Consider the following 27,129-nt stretch of genomic DNA (forward strand, 5'->3'; position numbering starts at 1 on the left):
AGATTATTTAGTTTCCAATTATTTTTTGGTCTATTTTCCCCTAGCTTTTTGTTGAATATAATTTTCATTGCATCATGGTCTGAAAAGAATGCATTTACTATTTCTGCCTTACTGCATTTGAGTTTGAGGTTTTTATGTCTTAATATATGGTCAGTTTTTGTATAGGTTCCATGAACTGCTGAGAAGAAAGTGTACTCCTTTCTATCTCCATTTCTTTTTCTCCAGGGATGTATCATATCTAACTTTTCTAGTATTCTATTTACCTCTTTGACTTTTTTCTTATTTATTTTGTGGTTTGATTTATCTAATTCTGAGAGTGAAAGGTTGTCTCCCGCTATTATTGTTTTACTGTCTATTTCTTCTTCCAGCTCTCTTAATTTTTCTTTTAAGAATTTAGATGCTACACCACTTGGTGCATATATGTTTAGTATTGATATTGCTTCATTATCTATCCTACCCTTTAGCAAGATATAGTGCTCTTCTTTATCTCTTTTAATTAGATCAATTTTTGCTTTTGCTTGTTCTGAGATCAGGATGGATACCCCAGCTTTTTTGACTTCACCTGAAGCATAGTAGATTCTGCTCCAATCTTTTAACTTTACTCTGTATGTATCTCCCTGCTTCAGTTGTGTTTCCTGTAAACAGCATATTGTAGGATTCTGGCTTTTAATCCATTCTGCTAACCACTTCTTCTTTATGGGGGAGTTTTCCCCATTCACATTTATGGTTAAAATGAACAATTCTGTATTACTTGCCATTTTGTTAACCCCTGTTTATGCTTTTCTCCCTTCATTCCCTCTTACCCCTCTTTCCTATATTAAACTTGTGAGCACCACTTGCTTCTCACAGTCCTCCCTTTTTAGTATCCCTCCCTCCTGCCTTAGAGTTCCTCCCCCTATCATACTCCTTTTCCTCACAGTTTCTGTATTCCCTTATCCTTAACTTATCGCTTCCCTTTTCACTTTTCCCTTTTCACTTTTCAATGAGTTGGGAGAAGTTTCACCATACATTGAATATGTCTAAAATTTTTCACTTTAAACCAATTCTTATGGCAGTAAGATTCACACTATATTCATACCCCTCCACTCTTTCTCTCAGATATAATGGGTTTCCTTTGCCTCTTCTTGAGATGTAATACCCCCACTTTACCCTATTTTCTGGTACAATTTCCTTTCCACCTCTAGTTTCTAGAACAAGGTATACATGTATTCTTTAATATCTTTATAGCAGAAATATAGTTCCCAATATTTCTTTTTACTTTTTTAGGTTTCTCTTGAGTTCTATATTTGTAGATCAAACTTTTTGTTAATTTTTTTTCATCAAAAATAGTTGAAATTTGCTTATTTCATTGAATGTCCATCTTTTTCCCTGGAAAAAGATGTTCATTCTGGCTGGGTAAGTTATTTTTGGTTGCTTATAGAATTTCTTAGCCTTTCAGAATATCATGCTTCAGGCCCTTTTATACTTTAATGTGGATGCTGTTAGATCCTGGGTAATCTTTATTGTGGCTCCTCTTTATTTGAATTGATTTTTTCTAGCCATTTGCAGTATTTTTTTTCCTTCATCTGATAGTTCTGGACTTTGGCCACCTCATTTCTTGGTGTTTTGATTTTAGGCTCCCTTTCAGTAGGTGATGGATGAATTCTTTCAATGTCTATTTTACCCTCTGTTTCTTTGACTTTTGGGCAGTTCTCTTTGATAGTTTCCTGGAAAATAGTGGCCAGGCTCTTTTTTACATCACATTTTTCTGGGAGTCCGATAATTCTCAGATTGTCTCTCCTAGATCTATTTTCCAGGTTTGTTGTTTTCCCAAGAAAGTATTTGACATTTTTTTCCCATTATTTGATTTTTTTTTTTTTTTTTGGTTTTGCTTGACTGATTCTTGGTGTCTCCTCGAGTTGTTCAATTCCATTTGTTCGATTCTGATTTTCAGTGAAGTATTTTATTCACTCCCTTTTTTAATATCTTTTTCTAATTGTCCAATTGAGTTTTTAAGTGAGTTGTATTGTTTTATGGAACTTTATTCCATTTTAGCAATTTTATTTTGTAGAGAGCTATTTTCTGTTTCCAATTCACTAATTCTGTTTTTCAACAATTTGTTTTCTTTATCCACTCTTTCTTTAAATGAGTGAGATGACTTCTCCAGACTCTCTTGCCAAGCCTCCCTCTCCTTTTCCCATTTTTCTTCTAGCTCTCTTGTGAAAGCCTTTTTAATTTAATTTCTTCTGTGAGATTCATATGTGCTGAAGACCAGATGATATCCTCCTTTGGGAATTCATCTGGAGACAGTCTGTTTTTAGTCTTCTCAGGGTTTAGAATCTGCTCTCTATCCATATAGAAACTATCAGCGGTTAAGGTCCATTTAAAAATTTTGCTCATTTTGTTAGAGGAGAATCAAAGACAAACTAGCAAAGAAAAAAAATGGAATCTGCTTTTTTTTTGGGAGGGGGCTGGATGATGTTACTGAGCTTCCTCTACAGACTGTGGGGGGCAGCAGCAAGGCACTAGCAGGAGAGTGATGACTGTGCTGGGCCTATACTGTGAGACTCTGAGAGCATGCTGAGACACTGTGGGGGAGGGGTGGCCAGATCCCCAGAGAGTCTAGCTGTTTGGGTTCTATTCTTCACCCCCTGTATTTTTAGCTTTAAATGGCTTGTCAAATGGCTTGCTGCCAGGGCAAAGTATCCAATACTGTAGCAAAGCTCTCTCCACAGAGGTGGCTGAAATCACACCCCATCCCTCTCTGATCTGCTTGGCTGTGAGCTGCCTGCTGTGCTCTCCCTGCTGCTGCCTGTCTTCAGCCTGTGCCTGATCTAACACTGTCCTGGCTCTCAAGCAAAAACAGATCTTTACTGGTGAATCTCAAGGATGTCTTTCCTTCACAATTATTTGTGGGTTTTTTTCAGGCAAGCATTAATTCAGAGGCTTGTCATGAATCAAATTCTGAGAGAAAATGTGGAGCTTATGCAGCTGTGTGCCTCCTCTCTGCCTTCTTGACCAGAAGTCCCTCTTCTATTCTTTTCAAAAAAATTAGCTGAAGGTTTATCAATTTTGTTATTTTTTTAATAAAACCAACTTTTAGTTTTGTTTATTAATTCAATAATTTTCTTACTTTCACTTTTATTATTCTCCCCTTTTATTTTCAGAATTTCAAATGTGGTATTAAATGGAGGGATTTTAATTTGTTCCTTTTCTTTCTTTTTGAGTTGCATGCCCATTTCATTGATCTTTTTTGTCTTTATTTTATGCAAGTAAGTATCTAGAGGTATAAAACTTCCCCTAAGAACTTCTTTGGCTACATCCCATAAATTTTGGTATATTACTTCATTTTGGTCATTCTCTTAGATGATATTATTGATTGTGTCTATGATTTCTTGTTTCACCCACTGAATCTTTAGGATTATATTTAGTTTCCAAGTAATATTTGGCCTATTTTCCCCTAGCCTTTTATTACAAATAAATTTATTACAAATTGTATTAGCATCTGAAAAAGATGTATTTATGATTTCTGCCTTTCTATATTTAATTTTGAGGGCTTTATGACCTAATACATGGAAAATTTTTTGTGTAGTTTCCATGTGCTACAAAGCAAAAATATATATTCTTTTCTTCCCCCATTCAATTTTCTACAATAGTCTATCATACCTAATTTTTCTAAGATTGTATTTAGCTCTTTAACTTGTTTCTTGTTTATTGTGTGATAAGATTTATCTGGTTCTGATACAAGGAGGCTGACATCTTCACTAGTATAGTTTTGCTGTCTAATTCTTCTTGCAGCTCTCTTAACTTCTTGTCTAGGAATTTGGATGTTATATCACTTGACATATATATGTTAAGTAGTGATATTACCTCATTATCTTTGGTACCCTTTAGTAGGATGTAGTTTTCTTTCTTATCTCTTTTAATTAGATCTATGTTTGCTTTTACTTTATCTTAGATAAGGATTGCTATCTCTGATTTTGTTTTACTTCAGCTGAAGCATAATAGATTTTGCTTCAGCCTTTTATTATTTTATATGTTTGTATCATTCTATTTTAAATGTGTTTCTTATAAACAATATATTGTGGAATTCTGGCTTTCAAACCAGTCTACTATCTACTTCCTTTTTTTTTTTTTTTTTTTTTTTTAATTTAATAGCCTTTTATTTACAGGATATATACATGGGTAACTTTACAGCATTAACAATTGCCAAAACTCTTGTTCCAATTTTTCACCTCTTACCCCCACCCCTCCCTAAATGGCAGGATGACCAGTAGATGTTAAATATATTAAAATATAACTTAGATACACAATAAGTATACATGACTAAAACATTATTTTGCTGTACAAAAGAATCAGACTCTGAATTATTGTACAATTAGCTTGTGAAGGAAATCAAAATGCAGGTGTGCATAAATATAGGGATTGGAATTCAATGTAATGGTTTTAGTCATCTCCCAGAGTTCTTTTCTGGGTATACCTAGTTCAGTTCATTACTGCTCCATTAGAAATGATTTGGTTGATCTCGTTGCTGAGGATGGCCTGATCCATCAGAACTGGTCATCATCTAGTATTGTTGTTGAAGTATATAATGATCTCCTGGTCCTGCTCATTTCACTCAGCATCAGTTCGTGTAAGTCTCTCCAGGACTTTCTGAAATCATCCTGTTGGTCATTTCTTACAGAACAGTAATATTCCATAATTTTCATATACCACAATTTAGGGGGCGGAGCCAAGATGGCGGAGAAGTCACACGCGACTTTCTAAGCTCTTCTCTTACCCTCTTTATCAATATAATATCGAGCCTCAAAAATAGTCTTGACTGCTACAATTCGTAAAGATAAGAAGTAGAACAACTCACCGGCCGAAGAAAATCTGCAGTCTCACCAAAAAGGTTGGTTCGGGGCCAGGGGGAGATCGGCGCAGACAGGGAGAGAAATTAGGTTCCGAGGAGAGTCTCAAACGGAGGGTGAAGGCACAGATCTCAGCACAAGCGCGCAGCCCCAACCCGCAGTACGGGGCTTCTCCTTGGGGCAGTTGTGATCCTGCACGGCAGGAGGACGCAGCCGGGTTAGCCTCCAATCTGCGCAGTGGGGAGCTCGGCTTGGGGCCATAGAGCTTTTCCAGGGCCGATTTGTATCAGGCAGAGATGCTGGGCAGAGTTTGTGGCGGTCTGCATTCTGCAGTCAGCTGCCAATACTCACAGTCCCACAAGAGGCTCCAGCCTGGGGCAGTGACACTTTCACCACTTAGTCTCTAGCCTAGGGCAATCGATAATCCACTGAGCCCTACTAAGCAGTTTGATAGCTGGGCCAGTGCTGAATCCACTTCCTGTTAGGGGAAGGAAAACTCTCACCCAGAGCACTCCCATACCTCGGAGCCAGAAATCGGTTTACATCTTTCCCTGCTCTGCAGAGGAAGCTGTAACCCCTTGCCTAGGAGACCTACCCTAAAGGCTTTAAAACATGAATAAAAAGATGAAAAGAACAATCGACAGCTTCTATGCAGAAAAGAGCAGGTCAGCAAACCTGAAGAGACCTCAAACAGCAAAATGCATCAGACTGTCCTCCTTTACATAATGCCCTCATAGAAGAGACCATTAAAAGTCTCAAAAGAGTTAGAAGATAAATGGGAAAGGAAAGAGAAGCCTTACAAGAGAGCAACAACTTCCTGAAATACGAATTGGAAAAAGTAAAAAAATCTCAGGAAAGTAAGAATTGTGAATTGGAAAAAATAAAGAATTCACTAGAAAGTAGGATTTGTGAATTGGAAAAGACAAAGAACTCGCAAGAAAGTAGGATCCGTGAATTGGAAAAGACAAAGAACACGCAAGAAAGTAGGATCTGTGAATTGGAAAAAGAAAATAATTCACTAAAAAAAAATTAGTGAAATGGAAAAAATTCCACAGACCAAAACAATACATTCAAAAACTCAATTGGACATATACAGAAAGAAGTAAAAAAAGCTATTGAAGAAAATAATTCTTTAAAAATTAGAACTGAACAAATTGAAACTAATGATTCATTGAGACAGCAAGAATCAGTCAAGCAAAAACAAAAAAATGACAAACTGGAAAAAACCACGAATTATCTACTCACAAAAACGACAGACTTGGAAAATAGATCTAGGAGAGATAATCTGAGGATTATTGGACTTTCTGAAAACTATGATGAAAAAAAGAGCCTAGATACTATTTTACAAGAAATCATCAAAGAGAACTGCCCAGATGTAATAGAATCAGAAGGTAAAATAGGCATTGAAAGAATTCATCGAACACCTTCTGAAAGAAACCCTAAAATAAAAACCCCAAGGAATATTGTGGCAAAATTTCAGAACTATAAGATTAAGGAAAAAATTTTACAAGCAGCCAAAAAAAACCATTTAAATACCGAGGTGCCACAATAAGGATCACCCAAGATCTGGCTGCCTCTACATTAAAGGAAAGAAGGGCCTGGAATATGATATTCCGAAAGGCACAAGATCTTGAGATGCAGCCAAGAATAAACTACCAGGTAAGCTGAGCATTTTCTTCCAGGAAGAAGATGGACATTTAATGAAACAAATGAATTCCATTTGTTTCTGAAGAAAACCAGAACTAAACAAAAATTTGATCTCCAAGAATAGAACTCAAGAGATGCAGAAAAGGTAAAATAACTCTTGAGAATTGTATTTCTGTTGTGGATATACAAAAGAATACATGTATAATTTGATTGTACTGATATAACATAAAAGGGAAGTAGATATGGAAAAGGATGATTGCAGAATAAGGTGGGAAGGAGGGATAAAAGAGGAAACCACATCCCACAAAGAGGCTAAGAAACTTATCATATCTGAGGGAATTTAGAGAGGGAGGAACATGTGTGAATCTTACTCTCATCAGAGTTAGCTCAAAGAAAAAATAATTGACATTTGTTTTAGACAAAATTCTCTCGCCTCATTAAAAACGGGGAGAGGAAAGGGAAAAGAAAAGAGTAATAAGGAAGGAAGGGGAAAGACTCAAAGGGGAGGAGGGATTATAAAGAGGATAAGTATCGTGATACAAGAGGAGATACATAAGTTTAAAAGGGGAAAGAGGGTTGGGGAGGCAAGAATAAGTAAAGCACAATCTGGGGTTATTAGGATGGCAGGAAATACAGATTTAGTAATTCTAACCGTAAATGTAAATGGGATGAACTCCCCATAAAGAGGAGGCAGATAGCAGACTGGATCAAAAGTCAGAACCCTACAATATGTTGTTTACAAGAAACACATTTAAAGCAGGGGATGCATATAGAGTAAAAGTAAAAGGCTGGAGCAAAACCTATTATGCTTCAGGTGAAGTCAAAAAGCAGGTAGCCATCCTTATCTCAGATCAAGCAAAAGTAAAAATTGATCTAATTAAAGAGATAAGGAAGGTAACTACATCCTGCTAAAGGGTAGCATAAACAACGAAGCAATATCAATATTAAACATATATGCACCAAGTGGTATGGCACTCAACTTCCTAAAGGAGAAGTTAAGAGACTTGCAAGAAGAAATAGACAACAAAACTGTTATAGTAGGAGATCTCAACCTTGCACTCTCAGAATTAGACAAATCAAACCACAAAACAAATAAGAAAGAAATTAAAGAAGTAAATAGAATATTAGAAAAATTAGGTATGTTGGATCTTTGGAGAAAATTGAATGGAGATAGAAGGGAATATACTTTCTTCTCAGCAGTTCATGGAACCTATTCAAAAATTGACCATATATTAGGACATAAAGACCTCAAAATTAAATGCAAGAAAGCAGAAATAGTAAATGCTTTCTTTTCAGATCATGATGCAATAAAAACTACATTCAACAAAAAGTTAGGAAATAGACCAAAAGTAATTGGAAACTAAACAATCTCATCTTAAAAATGATTGGGTGAAGCAGCAAATTATAGATACAATTAATAATTTCACTCAAGATAATGACAATGATGAGACATCATACAAAATTTGTGGGATGCAGCCAAAGCAGTAATAAGAGGAATTTTATATCCTTAGAGGCTTACTTGAATAAAACAGAGAAAGAAAAGATTAATGAATTGGGCTTGCAACTAAAAAACTAAAAAGACCAAATTAAAAGCCCCAATCAAATACTAAATTGGAAATTCTAAAATTAAAAGGAGAAATTAAAAATATTGAAAGTAAAAAAACTATTGAACTAATTAATAAAACTAAGAGTTGGTTCTATGAAAAAGCCAATAAAATAGATAAGCCTTTGGTAAATCTGATTAGAAAAGGAGGGAGGAAAATGAAATTAGTAGTCTTAAAATGAAAAGGAGAACTTTCACCAATGAAGAGGAAATTAGAGAAATAATAAGGAATTATTTTGCTCAACTTTATGCCAATAAATTTGATAACCTAAGTGAAATGGATGACTACCTCCAAAAATACGGACTTCCCAGACTAACAGAGGAAGAAGTAAATTGCTTGAATAGTCCCATTTCAGAAAAAGAAATAGAACAGGCAATTAAACAACTCCCTAAGAAAAAATCCCCATTTTCTTCTATTTTTTTTGGCTTTGGTTGATTGATTTTTGATGATTCATTGAGTCATTTGTTTCTATTTGTTCAATTCTAATTTTACTGAATTATTTTCTTCTCTTAGTTTTTTGTCTCTTTTTGAATTTGGACATTTTTTTTTCATTTCAGTAATTCTGTTTTTCAAGGAGTGGTTTTCTTTTTCCATTTCACCAAAATTATTCTTTAAGGAATGATTTTTTTTTCAGACAATTTCTTTGTTTCCTTTTTCAGAGCTCCCATTCCCTTTCCCCATTTTTCTTCTAATTCTCTTTTAAGATCCTTTGTGATTTCTTTAAGGGCAATCTTGTGAGAGAGAGATCAATTTATATCAGTTTTTGAGGCTTCATCTGGAAATGTTTTACCTTTAATGTCCTCAGGGTTTGATGTCTCTTCTTCCCTATCTCAATAAATATGTATCTATGGTCAAAACTTTTTGATTTTTGGCTCATTTTTAAAGGTTGATGTCTGCTCTTAAAGCAAATAGAAGATTATCTCAAGCTTCCTTTACTGTTTATCCCTTCATGCTCCCCTTGTGCTAGGGCTGCAGGCTTTCTTCCTTTGCTATCCCACATTGCCAGTGTTCAGTGGTTCAGGGTTTCAATATTTGCCTTCTGTAGTTGCACTGGAGGTCTCATAGCTAGTCTGCTGAAGCAAAATATCTTCTGCTGGAAAGTTGTTACTCCCCAAATATTTGTGGCTTCTGTCACTGCAAAACTCATTTAGAAACTTGATTTAAGGGCAGCTAGGTGGCACAGTGGTTAGAGCACAGCTCTGAAGTCAGGAGGATTTGAGTTCAAATCTGGCCTCAGACTCTTAACATTCCCTAGCTGTGTGACCCTAGACAAGTAATTTAACACTAATTGCCTCTTCAAAAAGAAAAGAAAAAGAAAAAAAAAGAAACCTGATGTAGTATTCTTCTGAGGGAAATCAGGAAGAGTTTAGACAAAAACCTCTTTGCTTTCTCCCATATTGTCTCCACTCTTCAAATCTTATTTGAATTATACAATCATGATTTCATTTAATAATAGTAATTTACAATTTCTGCCTTTCTGCACTTGATATTGAGGTTTTTAATGCCATAACACATTGTCATTTTTTGTATAAGTTTCATGAACCACTGAGAAAAAAGTAAAGTTTCTATCACCATTCAATTTTCTCCAAAGCTCTATCATATCTAAGTTTTTTAACATTTTGTTTATCTCTTTAACTTCTTTCTTATTTATTTTGTGGTTTCATTTATCTAGTTCTGAGAGAGCAAATTGAGAACCCTCACTAGTATATTTTTGCTGTCTATTTTTTCTTGCATCTCTCTTAACTTCTCCTTTAGGAATTTCCATGTTATACCACTTGGCGCATATATGTTTAGTACTGATGTTGCTTCATTATCTATGGTACCCTTTACTAAGATAGTTTCCTACATTGTCTCTTTTAATTAGATCAATTTTTTTTTTTTTTTTTTTTTTTTTGCTTTTACTTGATCTGAGATCAGGATTGCTGCCACTGCTTTTTTTTTTTTTCATTTGAAGCATAATAGAATTCTGCTCCAGCCAGCCCTTTACCTTCACTCTGCATGTGGTATGTTTTAAATGTGTTTCTTGTAAACAGCAAATTGTAGGATTCTGGCTTTTCACCCAGTCTGCTATCTGCTTCCATTTTATGGGAAAGCTCATTCCATTCACATTCACAGTTAACATAATTATATTTCCTGCCATCTTATTTACCCTGTTATGCTTTTTTCTTTCCTTTCCCCCTTCCTTCCTCTGCAGTATTTTGCTTTTGATGACAACCTCCCTCAAACAGTCCTCCTCCTTTAGAGTCTCTCCCCTTTTTTACATCTTTCCCCTAATTCTTCTGTTTCCCCTTCTATAAGTCTTTTTTCTTTCTTTTCCCCTTTCCCTCCTACTTCCCTATAAGGTAAGACAAGTTTCTCTGTGCAAATGAATATATCTGATATTTTTTCTTAGAGCCAAATATGTCAAGAGTAAGATTCACAATATGTTCATATGCCTCCCTTCTTTTCCTCAATTATTATAATTTTACTTTGCCTCTTTGTAAGACGTAATTTCCCTTATTTTACCTCCTTTTTCCTCTTTTTCCAATATGATCCCATTTCCACTGCTAGTTTCTTTTTCATTCTTGGCTGTAATCCAAATTCCTTTGCTTTTCACCATATCAGATTCCAGGCACTTTGATCTTTTAAGATGAAAGCTGGTAGGTCCTGGTTAATCCTATTCGTGCCCCCTTGGTATTTAAATCATTTCTTTCTGGCTGCTTGCAATATAATTTCTTTGGTGTGATAGTTCTGAAATTTAACCATGATATTCCTTGGGGATTTAATTTTGGGGTCTCTTTCAGTAGGTGATCACTGACTTCTTTCAATGACTATTTTACCTTCTGATTCTAAAATATCAAGTCAGTTTTATTTTATGATTTCATGTAAGATAATTTTTTTTTTATCATGGCTTTCAGGAAGTGCAATAATCCTTAGACTGTCTCTCCTAGATCTATTTTCCAGGTCAATTGTTTTTTCTAGGATATATTTCATATTTTCTTCTATTTTTTCATTTTTTGTTTTTATTTGACTAATTCTTGATGTTTTATTGAGTCATTCACTTCCATTTGTTCAATTATAATTTTAAGTGTATTATTTTCTTCAATTATCTTTTTTAGCTCCTTTTTCAATTGGTTAATTATTTTTTTTGTTCATTGCATTCTTTTTTCATTTCACAAATTTTGTTTTTCAGTGAATTGGTGTCTTTTTCATATCTCTTAAAGGGCATTATATACATTTTCCTTTTCCTTCTTGCAATGATCTCATTTCATTTCCCCAGTTTTCTTCTAATTTTCTTTTAAGATCCTTTATGCAATCTTCAAAGAAAGCCTTGAAAAATGGGGACCAATTTATGTTTCTCTTTGGAGCTTTATCTGGAGTTGCTTTGCCTTTAGGAACCGGATTTGAGGATTGTTCTCTCTCTCCATAAAAGTTGTCTGTGTGAAAACTCTTTTTTGTTCTTTTATTTATTTTTTTCAAGGCTTGAAGTCTGTTCAATGCAAAGAAGTGACAGCTGCTTTAATTTGCCCTGGGGCAGTTCTGCTGATTGATTTCCAGTGCTGGGTAAGGGTGGCTAGGTCAGATGTTCTTTTAGGGCTTAGCGATTTACAATTTGTATTTTACAAAAGCAAATCTGCCAAACAACCTGTTTGCAAAGAGGACAGATTTGCCTATGGAAGCTACATTACTCTGACTCCTCTCCCCATCTTCTTTCTATGATCTCCCTATGCTGTGGTCTGGCCTTGGCAGAGTGTTCCCCGACCTCTTTGAAACAGACCTCTTTTGAAGTTCTTCTAAGATAACTTCTTATAGAAATGTGTGGATTGACACAAATATTTGTGGATTCTTTGACTCCAAAAGCAGTTTAGAGGCTTAATCTACAGTTGGTTTGAGAAAAGATCAGAAGAGGTTGCAGAGAGTTGTGTCTGCTCTCTGGCATCTTGGAATAATATTATTTGATCAAGAAAATCCACATTCCTCGAGGATAGCCCATCTGTATTTCTAGAATTGAGAATTTAGTCATGAATTATCATCATAAATTCCTTTACTTCTATGAATAACTCTGCACGACAGCTAATTGTTTTATTCTTCTTTCCTAATGTTTAATTTGTTAGAATACTTTAAAAGTCATCAATGGTTCATTTTACAGATTAAAAATATGTATTAATATAGATATTATAATCGTGTTAATTATTTTATACATGCTCTTTCCATTGAACTTAGACAAAAGGTTTCCAGTAAATCTTTTGATATCAATCATTGCTTCTCTTTAATTGACTATTACCTCCTTGAGAACATATTGATTATTCTGTGCCTTTCTTTGAACTCCAGCATTTAACACAGTGTCTGCCACATTACAGGTGTTTAATAAATATGCTTACTTAACTCTGACAACTTGAAATCTTCTAATTGAAGTTAGGTGAATGATCAAGTATTCTATGAATGAAGAAATTTTGCTTGATATGTCTTGATTGGAAGAAAGCCCAAATCATTTCTATAAATGACCTTTATTTATTAGTAAAATTTGTCCCCAAGATTCAAGCTCCAGGCCTTCAGCTACCATCTTTCCTTTGTATTAACATTTGCCAAGTTCAAATGACATTTTTATATATTTAGAGAATATTGGGGAGGATTAAGGAGAAGTTTAAAACATTTTTCAGTGGGATCTTATAATTTAATGTTGAGTGATTAATAGGATGTTTTGGTTTACTCTCTTTTTAATATGGAAGGCTTATTTACTACTATCTATAAGATTGCTAAGTATAACAATGATGGGCTTAAACTGTTTCCCTGAAAAATGTCATGCTTTAAATGACTTGTATGCATTATTGTGTTGTTATTATCTTTCAAACAAAACCAACTATTGTATTGCTATCACAATATTTTAAAATACACAGGTATACCCATTACATATTTGAAAAAAAATTCATGAGTGAGGGACTTAAAGAATTTGGGGTAATTAATAATCAGTGCTAATGATTGTTTTAGACAACTTGTTTCAAAATTGCCAAATTAATAGTTATATAATCTGGATTTTTTTAGCTTACCTCTTTTGCTTTTTAGAAAACAACTGATGGGCACAGTGGATAGAACTCTGTTTCTGAAGTCAGTTACTATATGTGTGATCATAGACAAACCTCCTACTACCTCAGTTTCCTTATCTATCAAATAAGGGTAATTCATCAGATTGTTGTGATAATCAAATGAGATAAAAAGCAATTAGCACAATACCTAGCATAAAGTGTGTTTAATTAATTTTTTCTTCCTCAGATAACATTATTTTGTAATTATTTGCACTGTTTTTATTGATAAAAAGTGACTGCTTTGTGCAGAATGTATCATTTTTATAACTACTGTTTTAGCGATAAAAATGGGACTGATTTGTATAAAATATGTTACTATGTATTTAGCTTGTATTTGGAATCATTAACATTCTCATATTTTGATAATGGGTATGAAACATCTTCTACATAGAAAAATTTAATCAGACTTGGTTTGACACGAAGCTGGTGAAGCATTTGCTAATAATTCATGCATCAGTGTCATGAGTCAATAATCAATTATTTGACACTATCATTTTATAGTTTTGTAAAGAAGTGATTTCAGTCACTGCTCATATAGCTATTCTGCCATTCATACTATTAATAGTGCAAAAACTTGTTTTCCTTCTTATTTGATCCAACTTGACGTTTAATTGTGTTGGACTTCTTTAGACCACATAGATTATCAGAAAAAAATTTACACCATACGTCTAAGGGAGTTCTTTTATGCTTCTGATTTATTTACTTCTCAAGTCTTTGTAGAAAAAAAAATTGATTGATGTTCAATTATTTATTTTGATCCTTGTACTGCTTTAACACTCCTTGAATTGCCTTAACCTTTTGTCTCTTGCTTTCAGTTGCTGATCAAAGGAATTTCTGCTATGCTTTTGTTTTCCACATTGCTTTCCATATGTTTCTTTAATTGGACAATATATATTAATGTTTTCCATTGTATGGACCAGTTGAATATAGAAATAATCTTTTCTCAAAGATACTTAATAATTCCCTGAAGGTGTTCTTGTCCTTCTATGGTAATGTTTGATTCCTGTTATGAATTTTTTAAAGATAATTTTAGTCAAATACTGTGAAATAATGCATTGTTCATGGTGCTTATAGAAATTACACTATTTTGGTCTGCTAGTTGGATTCCTATAATCAAATTCAAATGAAACTATTTGAAAGTTTATTCTAAATATGTCCATCTCCTCTTTGATATCATTAATTTTGCCACAAGACTCATTGTTTGAAATAACTTATGGATGATTCATTAGGCGATTATTTTCAATGACTTTAGCATCTTCACTATTTTCTGCTAGAGATTTTTGTAGCTGTTTAAATTTATATGTTTCTCCTAATCTAAGCTTTGGAATAAAAAGTTGTTTTTTGTTTTGTTTTGTTCTTATGATTGGCCTGTACTTGCTGGCAATATCATATCATGTTATTTGCAGCTGAGGGTATCATTGATGAAAAGCATTATAAAGACCTTGTCTCAGTGATAAATGATGAAATTGGTTTCCAATTATTTTTAAATGACATTTAATATTAGTGCCTAATGAATGTATATCATCAGTATTTTTTTTTCTTTATATATGGTTCATCCACTTTAGTGATCAGCACTATTGACATCAAATATATTTCTGATGTATTTCTGATTAGTTTCAGGATATTTCTTTTCTTTTGGTAAGAGAACATGGGAAAATGCCATTTTCTTACCCACCCCCAATCTCAAGTCATCATAATAAGACAAGTCTCCAGAATAGTATGTCCATAAGTCCGGAAAAATGCCATTGTACAAATTAAATGAATATCACAATCATTGATGTTATCAGAGACCAGTTGTACAGACTTTCAGGATTTTTCCCAGTCAGTATCATATATCATCCAAGAAAACATTTTCCAATTTTGCTATTGTCTCCATATCTTCACCCTCCTGTATTATATCTGGTCAGTTGGACTTTGAGTAGGGTATTATTTCTGTTTTCATTGATTCTGTTATTATTGTTGTAATTATTTATTATTAGAAGGTAGCTGAGCATAGCAGAGTGTTGAAATTGGAATCAATTGGAATTGGATTCAATTCTAATTTCATTCACTAACTTAATATTGGAATCAGTAAAATTAAGATATTAATGCTTCAGAGTTGTTAAATAATGATATATATATATATATATATATATATATATATATATATATATATATATATAAACTTTTGGCCAAACTTAAAGCAATACAGTATTTTTTATTTATTTTGGTCATCTTAATTTTGGAATTGAATAATACTATTAAGATGTAGAATCATCTTCTCTAGACCCAGTGATAGCAATTTTAGAAAACTGTGTAGTAGATGTGAAGAAGGAAATGGTATCTCCTCTGGTTTTAGTCCTTATTTTAAGTCTCTAGTCTTTGAGAAGTTTTCCTTCCATGTAGTTAGGAGATTGCAATATTGGTATGGTGACATCTATTACAAAAGTTATTTTTAAATTTTTATGGAGCACTATTATATTCAGGAAATTATGTTTAATCACTTTGTGACAACGTCCCAGATGTAGTATAGTTGATTTTTTTTAAAATTTGAGAATTAAATTTGGGAGAACAACATTTTGGGAGTTGTACTTAAGTAAAATATTTATCATTGGTTAATTAATAAAAAAGAAAGTTCCCCACATATTATTCTAGTAACTTGATAATATAATTCCAGATATTTAGTCGGTTCTACCTTTTTGCAAAATTCAATAGCAGCATCATAGTTTCTACTGTTACTTTGCATAATCTACATTAATCAATAAATAACAAATCAATAAGCATTTATTTTTTAATGTGTGACAAGCATTTTGATAACCTGTGGAGATGCAAAGAAATTGCAAAAAAAAAAAAAAGTTCTTGCCTTCAAGAAGGTCAGATTCAAATGGAGAAACAACCCATGGAATGCTTAGTTTCCATTTCTTTTCATTTTATCCTACATAATACTCCTATTGGAAGCATTAAGTTTATTATCCAACATCATAACTTTTCTACCACTTCCCTGTCAGTGCCACAGCTCTTGTCATTGGCAGCTGTCCTCTGCTCCCAGCAGGCTGTGGACATCTTACTACCTCTGCCTTCTATAGCCCTAGCCTCTTATAATTTAGTTGCATCAGTTTCTTCATTTTAACTATCCTCTCACAGATGGTACCCATCACCCATCTATATGCTTAACTCTGCTCATCACTCTATACAGCACTGCTTTTCTCCAAAAGGTGATGTTTATCCACCATCTGCCACTCAACTCTGCTTATTTTTCTCTTTTATTTTTATTCTTCTCCAGAGGATGGCACTCTTTCCCTTTCTCAGGGGATTGGGTCCTTAACTTAGTCTACAATGGGCTAATCCTTGATTTTATTCAGTTCGAAAAGAGACATATCTTAATTTTTTCATAAGAATACTTTTCTATGTGCTTTTTGTTATCTCAATATTGACATGATAAAGCTTATAGGAGGAAAATGAAAAGATTTTTTTTAATAATCACATTAGTCAAAAGAATGTCTTCAATATTTTAAAGGGCAATAGTTATTCAGTATTATCCACCTTCCCATACTAAACACATCTAAATGATGTTTTGTCTACTTGTGTCAGCAGCCTCTTTCCCTTAACCTACTAGGTCTCAGAGATTCAAAGAACACCTGTAATTTCTCCCCAGTTCTTATTATATTCTCCACTCTCCTTAGGATTCTGGATCAAATTATTTCCATGGATGTTTCTTGATAGCCATTCTTCCCTTTCTTCTCCCTTCCTGCCACACATATACCTCAACTAAAAGAAAAATATAACAAGATACTCCAGACTTGATTTGTACTAGAGAGAAGGAAAATTTTTACTCTTCAATACAGCATTTCATACTACCGTGAGCTATCCTAAACAAAACTGTCAATAAAGTGTTAAGATTTACACAGTTACTAGTTTCATAATGATCTCTATACCATTGCAGGTAAAAAAAAAAGTAATCCTCACAATCAGGGTTATGATTTCACCTTGACGACTGATTAGAGCTATGATATTAAACAAATCTTTTCCATTCCCTGGGCCTTAAGTTGCCATTTATAAAATAAAGAAGCTGGGATGTATGATCTCTGACATAAAAGATTCTTTGTATTCCTCAATTCTACTTGCTTAGACCATTGTGGATGAACCAGACATTTGCCAAGAGGAGAAAAGTATAAAGGCATAAAAATAGACTCATATTTTCATAGTTCTTTATAGTGTTCAAGGTGTTTTCACATCCATAATTTTACTTTTTATGATTCTCATTTTGATGATGGCCCAACTGAGGCAGAGAGCAGATAAAAGACTTGCCTAAAGTCACCCTCTCTAGCTTCTGGGCCCTAGAATTGCATTCCTTGATTCCTAGTTACTTATGTTTGTTTGTTTTACTGACTGTCTCTCTACAATCAAGTGGATACAATCAATCATGAGGAAAAAAAAAGTTATATGGACAATTGATGTATAGATTCATATAGTATTTAAGTAGCTGAGGACCATGAGGAAATCAGACCTATAGAGAACCCTGGTGTGTAGATGATAAGACAGAGTAAAATCAGTTTGAGCTTTAGAAGATTCAGGGAAATCACAAAGGCAGAATGACAGACAACACTGAGTCCTGAAAACAATAACCATAGCTTGACCAAAATCAGGCTTGCAACAAGCCTGGGAGCGAAAAATGATTGATCATACATGACTCTTTTCACTTACAACCAACTGGGTGGGAAGGAGCACTGACACAACCATGTAAGAAAAAAAAAATTAAAGGCATTTCACTCAAAAGAATGATTCAAACAGTTTTAAACAGTTCCCAATAAAAACAAAAATTACACTGCTACTGTTCATTAGATAACTTTTATTAAAAAGTAAATGTTAAAATCTAAGTACAAACTACATTTTTTTCCTTTCTTAACTGAAAGAGAATATTTTAGATATTTTTCAGCTCTATTAAACATGAGTTCGAACTAAAAAAGTGGATGCCTAGGTGGGTGTTGATTAATGGTGCTAAGAACACTTTGTGTAGGATTTTATGCTAATTACCCTTTATACCCTAACTCGTGTCAATTTTAACAATCTAAATTAGCATTTTCTCCTAGGACTCAGGAATGTGAGAATTGTGAAATTGGCTCAGTAAGCTGAGTTAGCAGTGAGAAAATTGAGATGTTCTATATTTCCATATTAACATCTGCTGCTTGTACAATGTGTGATATATTCAAAATGATGAAAATATTGGGGGAAATGCAGGGGGAGGGGACAAGTATCTCCATATCTTGTAAAAAGAATAATTTATGGCAATTCTGATCAGTTGTTCCAGGTGATCATGCCTGGAATAATGGATTTTTGACACACAATGCTTGAAAATTGGTTAGCATTATTGTTGATACAAACAGTTTCGTTTTTCTGTAATTATGGCAGCTGTATAATACAAGAAAAATTTCAAAGATAGTAATAAAAAATATTCACAGAATTCATTTAAATCCCAAGTAAAAATTAAGTCTAATTTGTTATATTTGTTACAAAGGAAACATAGGCATTTTAAATCAGTTATTTATAAAATAAAATCCCAAATCTTCATAGGAAACCAGAGGGATAATTTCCTTCTATTTCATAAAATTGACGTGGATTTAGTAAAGTCAGATATCTTACCTGTTAGCTTCTTAGGAAAGTAACATCTTATTCATACACTAAACATTGTCATATATTGATGAACAGACCTTAGATTCCTATCATTCCATAACATAAATTATTTGCATAATGCTAGGACAACATTTTTTTTAGGCAGCATTTAGAAAATTGCAGACATTTTATCCAATATATATAACTTAGCCAGACAGTTCTTTAACTGGGAATTATTGTACATGAGGCAAATTAATTAGTTTAGGTGCAGTCTAAGTTATGCATGAGATAGACTAGAGATAGAGTTTATGGGAGTTAAGAGCAGCTTTGAGCAGCTGATAAACTAGGGGTTCAAGCTGAATATAGAATAAGGATGAGAAAAATATTATAAGCTAGGCACTGATCTAATTGAAAAGATCCATTAATCATAGTGGGTCCTAGGTAAAAGCAACAAGAATATGGAAAAGTCAGATAAAACATTAAAAGCCAATTGGTTGTTCATGATATCAGAGGAAGAACATGAAAGGGGCATAAGGGAAAAAACAGTAGATCAATTTCTCCTGACCCTTTTATTCATGGGGACATGAAAGAAGGTACTGTCTGTTTTGGAAATAGGTCTAAAAGCTATGCTAAGAGAAAACTATATTTTAAGTTATCAGTAGCAGATAGAAAAAAATATAAGAAGCATGAATAGAATGAATAGGAGTTTGCAATTATAGAGTACATCAAAGTCAGAAGTCTGATTTCCAAATATACATAATAAAGACAAGAATTTAGGACAAAGATTTTTTTGTTTGCTTGTTTGTTTCTTGCTTTCCCCTCTACTTTTCACTTATATTAGAGATCAAGAAAATCACTATGTGAAGAAAAAACATGGTGTCTGAAATCTACTTAAACCACTGTGTGACCTCTTTTAGAGAGGTTCCAAAATTGACTTTGAAAGTTCAAGACTTCCACAAATTAACCTATGCAGGCATCACAAGGATTTTCTGTTAGATGCCTAAAACAAAAACAGGAAAGAGATTCAAAGACATGTTAAATATTGATAAAAGCTAATTATATGTCTGATTTGTGACTTTTGAACAATGTGACATTTGAAATATAAGAAAATCCTGAAGAGAAAAGTTAACCTTGATCAAGACTGTGGATGTTCCACTCAACACAAGATTAGTAATTGAGGATTTTCTCTAGTATGATATTGGCTATAAGAAAGATCTGCTTTTCTGAAACAAATGAAGCTTAATCATCTCGTCTTTTTGTCAAAAAGGGTGGAAGAAACCATTCTTCCACAGGTGAGATTTTAGCCCTTAATAGAATTTAAGAGTTGAAAACAGAAATATTATTTGGCCATTTATTATTAGCTATTTATCAAGAAAAGCTATACCTGTCACTGATCATGATAACAATGGAGTTACACTCAGAGAATTGAGTCAATTCCTAAAAGAAACTGAGTCAGAACATCTCTGCTTCTGGTCATCATTTGTATAAATGCCCAGACCATAAGAACTTCCATGTTCTTGTCCTAGAAATGCCTATACTCCTTTAACATAATATAGGGATTTCTGTATTTGTGAAAAGAGTATGAGTAAAATATTCTGTAATTAGAATAGTTTATATTATTTCATTAAATGTTTTACTTTGACTTACTTAATTGTGTATTCTAGTTGATTACTAAAAGCAAACACATAGGCAAGAGTTTACTAGTTAAAGATTTGAGTGGATGTAGACCCAGAGTACATTGAATTTGAAATATTTTTGTTTTCATTTTCCTGAAAATTCTACTTGTAAAGAATTGTTTTAAGCATTCCAGAGGATACAGTAGGAAAGAAGGAAAAAGGAGGGTTGGCAATGAGAAATATCAAGACTGATATAAATAGGTTTGAGAGTATGGAGAGGTAAAAGAAGAAATTGTTTTCAAAGACATGGAAAATTCAGAAAGTCTTAACATGTTTACAGTCACCAATAGACAAGGAGTCATTCTTTATTTTTCACCCTCTTACAATACTAATTTTGATCTCTTATAAAGCTTCAACATGCTCATGGGCAAAGAGAAATCTACAAGTTACAACAGAAATAAAAATCTTGAACTGTCTGTTCCTGGAAGACATTTGATTTGTAATTGGAACACCCAAACTTGTCATTTATGAAGGCAATGGGCAAGAATTCAGAAGGCAAAGTTTTTATTTCCTGCATTCACAACTTATTGATTGCATGATTGACTAAAGCATTTAACCTGTATGAGTGTCACCTTTCTCAGCAGAAGAATGAGCATAATAATAATCACACTATCAGGTTCCACACTATTGTTTTAGAAGTCAAATGAAATAAAATATATGATACATAATAAATTCTAGAATCCTATGTGCATCAAAGTGTTATATGTACTTCTGTTGATTCTTTTTTCACCTTTATGTAGATGATTTCAAAATCTATATATATAGTCTTAACTTTTCTTCTGATCTTTAGTCTCCCATCACCAACTGCATGTTGTATATTTCAAACAAAATGTTTCAGAAACTTTCTAAATACAACATATTCACAATGGAACTTATCATTCTCCCCAAACCCACCTATATTCTTTACTTGTTTATTAGTATCTAGAGCAATACTATATTTAAGTAGTTTTGGTTTGAAAGCTATGTGTCATCCTTAACTTTCTACTTCCTGTCTTGCCTGGATTCCTTCATGTACCAACTAAACTTCTACTATCTCTCGGAAGGTTTTCCTAATACTTCTTGATTCTAATACTTCTTTCTGTTAATTATATGTCATTTATATTATACATAGCTTGTTTGTACTTATTTATTTGCTTGTGGTCTCCCTCATTAGATTTCTTTGTTTATAATCCCACTGTTAGAGTGCCTTGAGGGCAGGGTTGACTTTTTTTTCATACCTGTTTATTAGCACAGTTCAGGGGACAATCACTATGTGAAGAAAAAACATGGTGTCTGAAATCTACTTAAACCACTGTGTATATATATATATATTTACATATTTTATGTCATAATATTTATTTTAGTGTAATAAGCATTAATTAATATGTATGGACTAACACCCATGCTTAAAATGCTTTCTGTCATTGTCTATACCTCTTAGCTTTCCTAGATTCCTCAAGACACAGACCAAATAGCACCTCCTGTGAGAGGACTGTATTGTTTCTCTTCATTTTCAGAGCCATTTTTCTGAGATTACTTTGAATTTATCATCTATATAATATATGGGTGCATAATTGTTTGCATGTTGTCTCACCCTTTAGAGGGCTAGAACTCTGAAAAGGTATACTTGAATCAAGGATAGCAGGGTACTTATACTTAAGCACTACTCAGTATGAGATAATAGTTCTCTAAATATATACTTTATGATATAGTGATGTAATACCTGTGCATGCTCAGTGTGCAGTAGTAATATAATCATACTGAGATATTTAAGGGAGTCTCAGACATAGACACAGAGAAGATTTGGGACTCCATCTTTGACCAGCCTCTGGTGACTGTCCTGCCTTCAGCACTTCTCCACCTAAAGACGAGGATCTGTCCAGAGACCCTCCAGAGAGCTAGCCTAAACATTATATTTTTGGGGTCAAACGTGGGACATTGAAAGAAGCACAGTATATTTTGAGGCTCTGGAAATAAGGATCTGCACTCAGCAGTTCCACTGACATGATCATAAGCTCAGTGGAGAAGTCCCTGTGACCGGGAAATAGGGTGAGTATAAAAATAGATGAGCAGGAAACTTTGGTAAAGACTAAACTAGTCAATTTCTTTTTTCAGCTGAAATAGGGCAAATACAAAGGAAAGTGCCTCCTCTCCACCTCAAGGGAAGTTTGTTGGTTACATAATTAGGTTAATAAAGAAGCAAGGTTTGTTGGTAACTCAGAGGCAGATCACTGGGCTCATAAATATATTAGAGTGCCTGTCCCATTGGCTATCTAAGGAAGAAATATTAGAGCCAGATATGTGGGAAATAGTGGGGGAATAACTAATTGAATATTACAAAGCTATGGGTCCTGATTCAATTCCTGAGAAAACAATCCTTATGTACAATATAATACAATGGACTTCAAAGAATCCCACAATTTCTAATAAAAAAAAAAGAAAAGAAAAAGTTTAATGTGTACAGCCAGACAAGGAAGTGTGAGGGGAAAAAAGAAACACAGGAGGGGTATGATACTGACAAAGCAGCTGAAAAGCATGAAGAATTGGACAAGAAAGAATTTAAGTACAGTGCTGATGAATTTAGGGAGTGTGGTGCTTCTCAGAAGTGTCCTTAGGGCATTCCCCATCTTCTTGACCTCCCCCATCAATTTCATCTTCGTGGGCAAAGGGAGTTGGAGTGTCAGGGGCAGTGACATCATCATCATTGCCCATGTAGCAGCTTTGTCCAACTATGACACAATTACAAAAGGAATTAGTTAAAGCTAAAGAGGAAGGGTAGGATACATCTGATTTGAGAATAGAAGCATACCCTGTGATTTAAGAGTTTGACTCTTCAGGTCAAGAAAGGAAATACACTCCTTTTAATCTGGAAATTACCAAAGATCTGAAAAAGGTTTGTACTCTTTATGGGTCTACATGTTAAGATTGTATTAGAGAATTTGGCTTATGAAATTTTAACCCCTAGGGATTGGAAATCTACAGCAAAGACATGTTTAGAACCTGGACAAAACTTGTTGTGGCTTTCTGAATATAGTGAACTCTGGAGAATACAAGCCCAATGAAATAAGCAACGTGGAGTTAATATACCAGTCACCTTTGAACAACTAGCAGGAATAGGTCCTTATGCAGATACGTTAGAGAAGATTAATGATCTTATAGCAGCATATGAGCAAATTGCTTATGCTGCTACCAAAGCATGGGGCACCCTTCCAGGAAAACAAGGAGAGGGGAAGTCTTCATGAAAATAGTGCAAGGTCCAAATGAATCCTTTATTGATTTTGTGGAACATCTGCAGGCAGCGGTCATACAAACTCTTGGTGAAAATGCAGCAACAGAAATTATGATAAGACAACTTGCTAAGGAAGATTTGTAGAAGAATTATACTAAGACTACACAAGGATGTTCCTTTGGAGGAGATCATAAGATTCTGTGACACAGTGAGCACAAATACCTTTTATGCCTAGGCTATGATGTAGACTTTTCAAGATCTAAACATGGGAAGATAGGATCCCTTTTGGCAAGGTACTTCCAGAAATATTTGTCAATGCTTTCAATGTGGTAAAATAGGGCATTTGAAAGCTCAAAGTTGGCATAAAGATAAAGTGAAAAAACAGGGTGGGAGAACAAGACCCAAAACCCTATGTCCAAATTGCAACAGAGGCTTCCATTGGGTATAAGAATGTAGACTGACTAAGGAAAATGGGAAGTGGGGCTCCATTCCAGGGCCCCAGGCAAAAACACTTGGGGCATGATGGCCGCTGATGTTACACTCAGAGAGTCTTTAGAAGTCAGTACTACAACATGATCAATCAGCCAAAAAGCAGCCTGATGAGGGAAAGGGATTAAAATTGGGGAGAATAGACTTATATGTAGCTGAAACTACTGAGATATCCCCTGAAGAAGTGAAATCTGTCCTTGTCTGGCCTAGAGATCCCTTGCCTCCAGACACAGTAGGCTTGACCATTTCAACTCCTGAGAGTGCTCACAAAACAGTGTTCATTCATACACTGATTTGGGAAACTGAGGAATGTAAAACTAATATCCCAGTCACTAATACAGGTAGACAATGTATGACTTTATCATTCAGGAGAGCTAGTAGTATCAGGTAACTGATATATACTCCTAATAGGCAATCTGGTGATATTTAACCAGATTTTGACTCCCAACAATAGAATGCAGGAATATTCTGAACTGCAGCCACATCACTTTATCATCCTATGCTTACTATCTATATAAATGGCATACCATTAGAAGGGTTGGTAGACAAGGGTGCAGATAATCATTAGAAGTGCCAATCAGCCCAGTCATTGACCAAAGATTAAGGCAGACCCCTATATGTCTGGAATAAGAGAATCAATAGCAGCTGAAATTAGTGCTACCCCTTTGAGATAGATATTTGAAGGTGAAAGAGGGGTTTTTAACTTCTTTTGTAATAAATAAAATGCCCATCAATGTGTGGAGAAGAGACATCTTACAACAGTTAGGATTACAATTGAATATTTTGGCTTTTTAGGCAGGGCTGCTGGTGAAGCCCTGCCTGCACTCTCACTTATTCCCATTCAATGGAAAACTGATACACCAGTTAGTTAGAACAGTGAACCTTATTTACTGAAAAAATTCAGGCCTTATTAGATATAATATAGGAGCAACTTGAGCAAGGACATTTACAATTTTCTCTAAGGCCTTGGAATTTCCCTGCATTTGTTGTAAAAAAAAAAAGGAAATTTGGAAAATGGAAGATGTTAATTGATTTAAGAAAAATAAATGAAAAGATGAAAATTATGAGAACTCTTCAGCCTAGACTTCCATCTCCTACTCAATTGCCTAGAGAATAACTCTTTGGGTTATAGACATTAAGGATTGTTTCTATTCTATCCCTCTGGATAAGGAGATGAAAAGATTTGCCTTTTCAGTGTCCAGCATTAATTTAGCTGAGCCTTATAAAAGATATGAATGGACAATTTTGCCACAGGGATTGAAAAATAGCTCTACTATGTGTCAAATGTATATGGCTGCTGCTCTTACTTCTATAAGAAAAACATTTCCAAAAGTAATGTTGTTTCATTACATGGATGATATATTGAGATGCGTACCAGAGGAGCAAATGTTAGAAGAGTGTCTACAAAAGACCATAGAAACACTAAGGAACTAAAATTTGCATTTAGCTCCAGAAAAAATTGAAAGACATGCTCCTTTTCAATATTTAGGATATTAAGTATGTCCTAAGGTGCTTACAGTACAAAAGCTTTCTTTAAGAACAGAGAAGATGAACACACCTTAAATGACCTTTAGAAATTGGCAGGAGATATCCAATGGATGTGTCCAGTGTTAGGCTTAACAAGTATCAATTACAACTTTTTTATGACATTTTAAGGAGACACAATGCTTTAAACTCACCATGCCAGCTTACAAAAGAAGCTCAAGAGACTTTAAAAGAAATTGAATTGGTTTTATCCAAGGTGGTTGAAATAATTACTCAAAAACTCCTGGAAACATCAGTTTTTACTACAGAAGAGACACCCAAAGAAGTCCTTCATCAAGGACACAGTGTAATAGAGTGGGTGTGAACCTCCCAGCACAATCAGAACAAAGCCTTATTCCTTATCTGGTGCCTGTGGTTAATTTTTTTTTAAGACTATTAAGCAAGCATTACAATTATCTGGGATAAGACCTAACAAGATATGCATGTTTTATGCCAATGCACAAATTAATGTATGCTGTGAAACCATCCAAGAGTGGCAAATTTTATTGGCCACAGCTCCATTTTTTTACACACGGGTCTCCCTAAAATGTAGCTTGGGTATTACATAATTAACACTGGATTTTTGAATCTCTAAGGTTCCTCTCAAAGGACCAACTATCTTTACAAATGCATCCAAATATAACATTTGTGTTGTATACTCTCATGAAAACTACAAAGAGAGTAGTCAGAACTCTTGTTCAGTCCACTTAGCAGAATGAATTGTATGCAATCTCCTTACATGAGATGTAAACATCTTATCTAATTCAGCCCATTCAGAAGGTGTGGTACAAAGAATTGCCACAGCCCAAACAAAATTTGTAGCTTCTAATATATATCAGCTCTTTCAGGAACTCCAAGAGCAAGTGAGAAAGCATCCAGAAAACATTTATATTCTAAAATTTCTATAATATATTCTATAATGGTCTATAATTTTCTTTCTCTGTTTTTAACCTACCTGGTTTAGGTATCAGTACCATGTCTGTGTCATAAAAGGAATTCAATAGGACCCCTTCATTCCTTATTTTTTTTAAATAGTTTATATAGCATTGGGGCTAATTGTTCTTCAAATGTTTGGTAGAATTCACATGTAAATACATTTGGTCCTGGGAATTTTTTTTTAGGGAGTTGATTAATAGCTTGTTCTATTTCTTTTTCTGAAATGGGACTATTTAAGCAATTTGCTTTCTCCTCTGTTTATCTGGGAAACCTATACTTTTAAAGGTAGTCATCCATTTCATTTAGGGTATCAAATTTATTGGCATAAAGTTGGGCTAAGTAACTCCTTATTATTGCTCTAATTTCCTCTTCATTGATGGAAAGTTCTCCCTTTTCTTTTTAAGACTACTAATTTGATTATTTCATTTTTCTAATCAGATTTACCAAAGGTTTATCAATTTTATTGGTTTTTTCACAAAACCAACTCTTAGTTTTATTTATTAGTTCAATAGTTCTTTTACTTTCAATATTATTAATGTCTCCTTTTAATTTTAGAATTTC

This window comes from Sarcophilus harrisii, chromosome 5, assembly GCF_902635505.1.
Source record: "Sarcophilus harrisii chromosome 5, mSarHar1.11, whole genome shotgun sequence".
Lineage (NCBI taxonomy): Eukaryota > Metazoa > Chordata > Mammalia > Dasyuromorphia > Dasyuridae > Sarcophilus > Sarcophilus harrisii.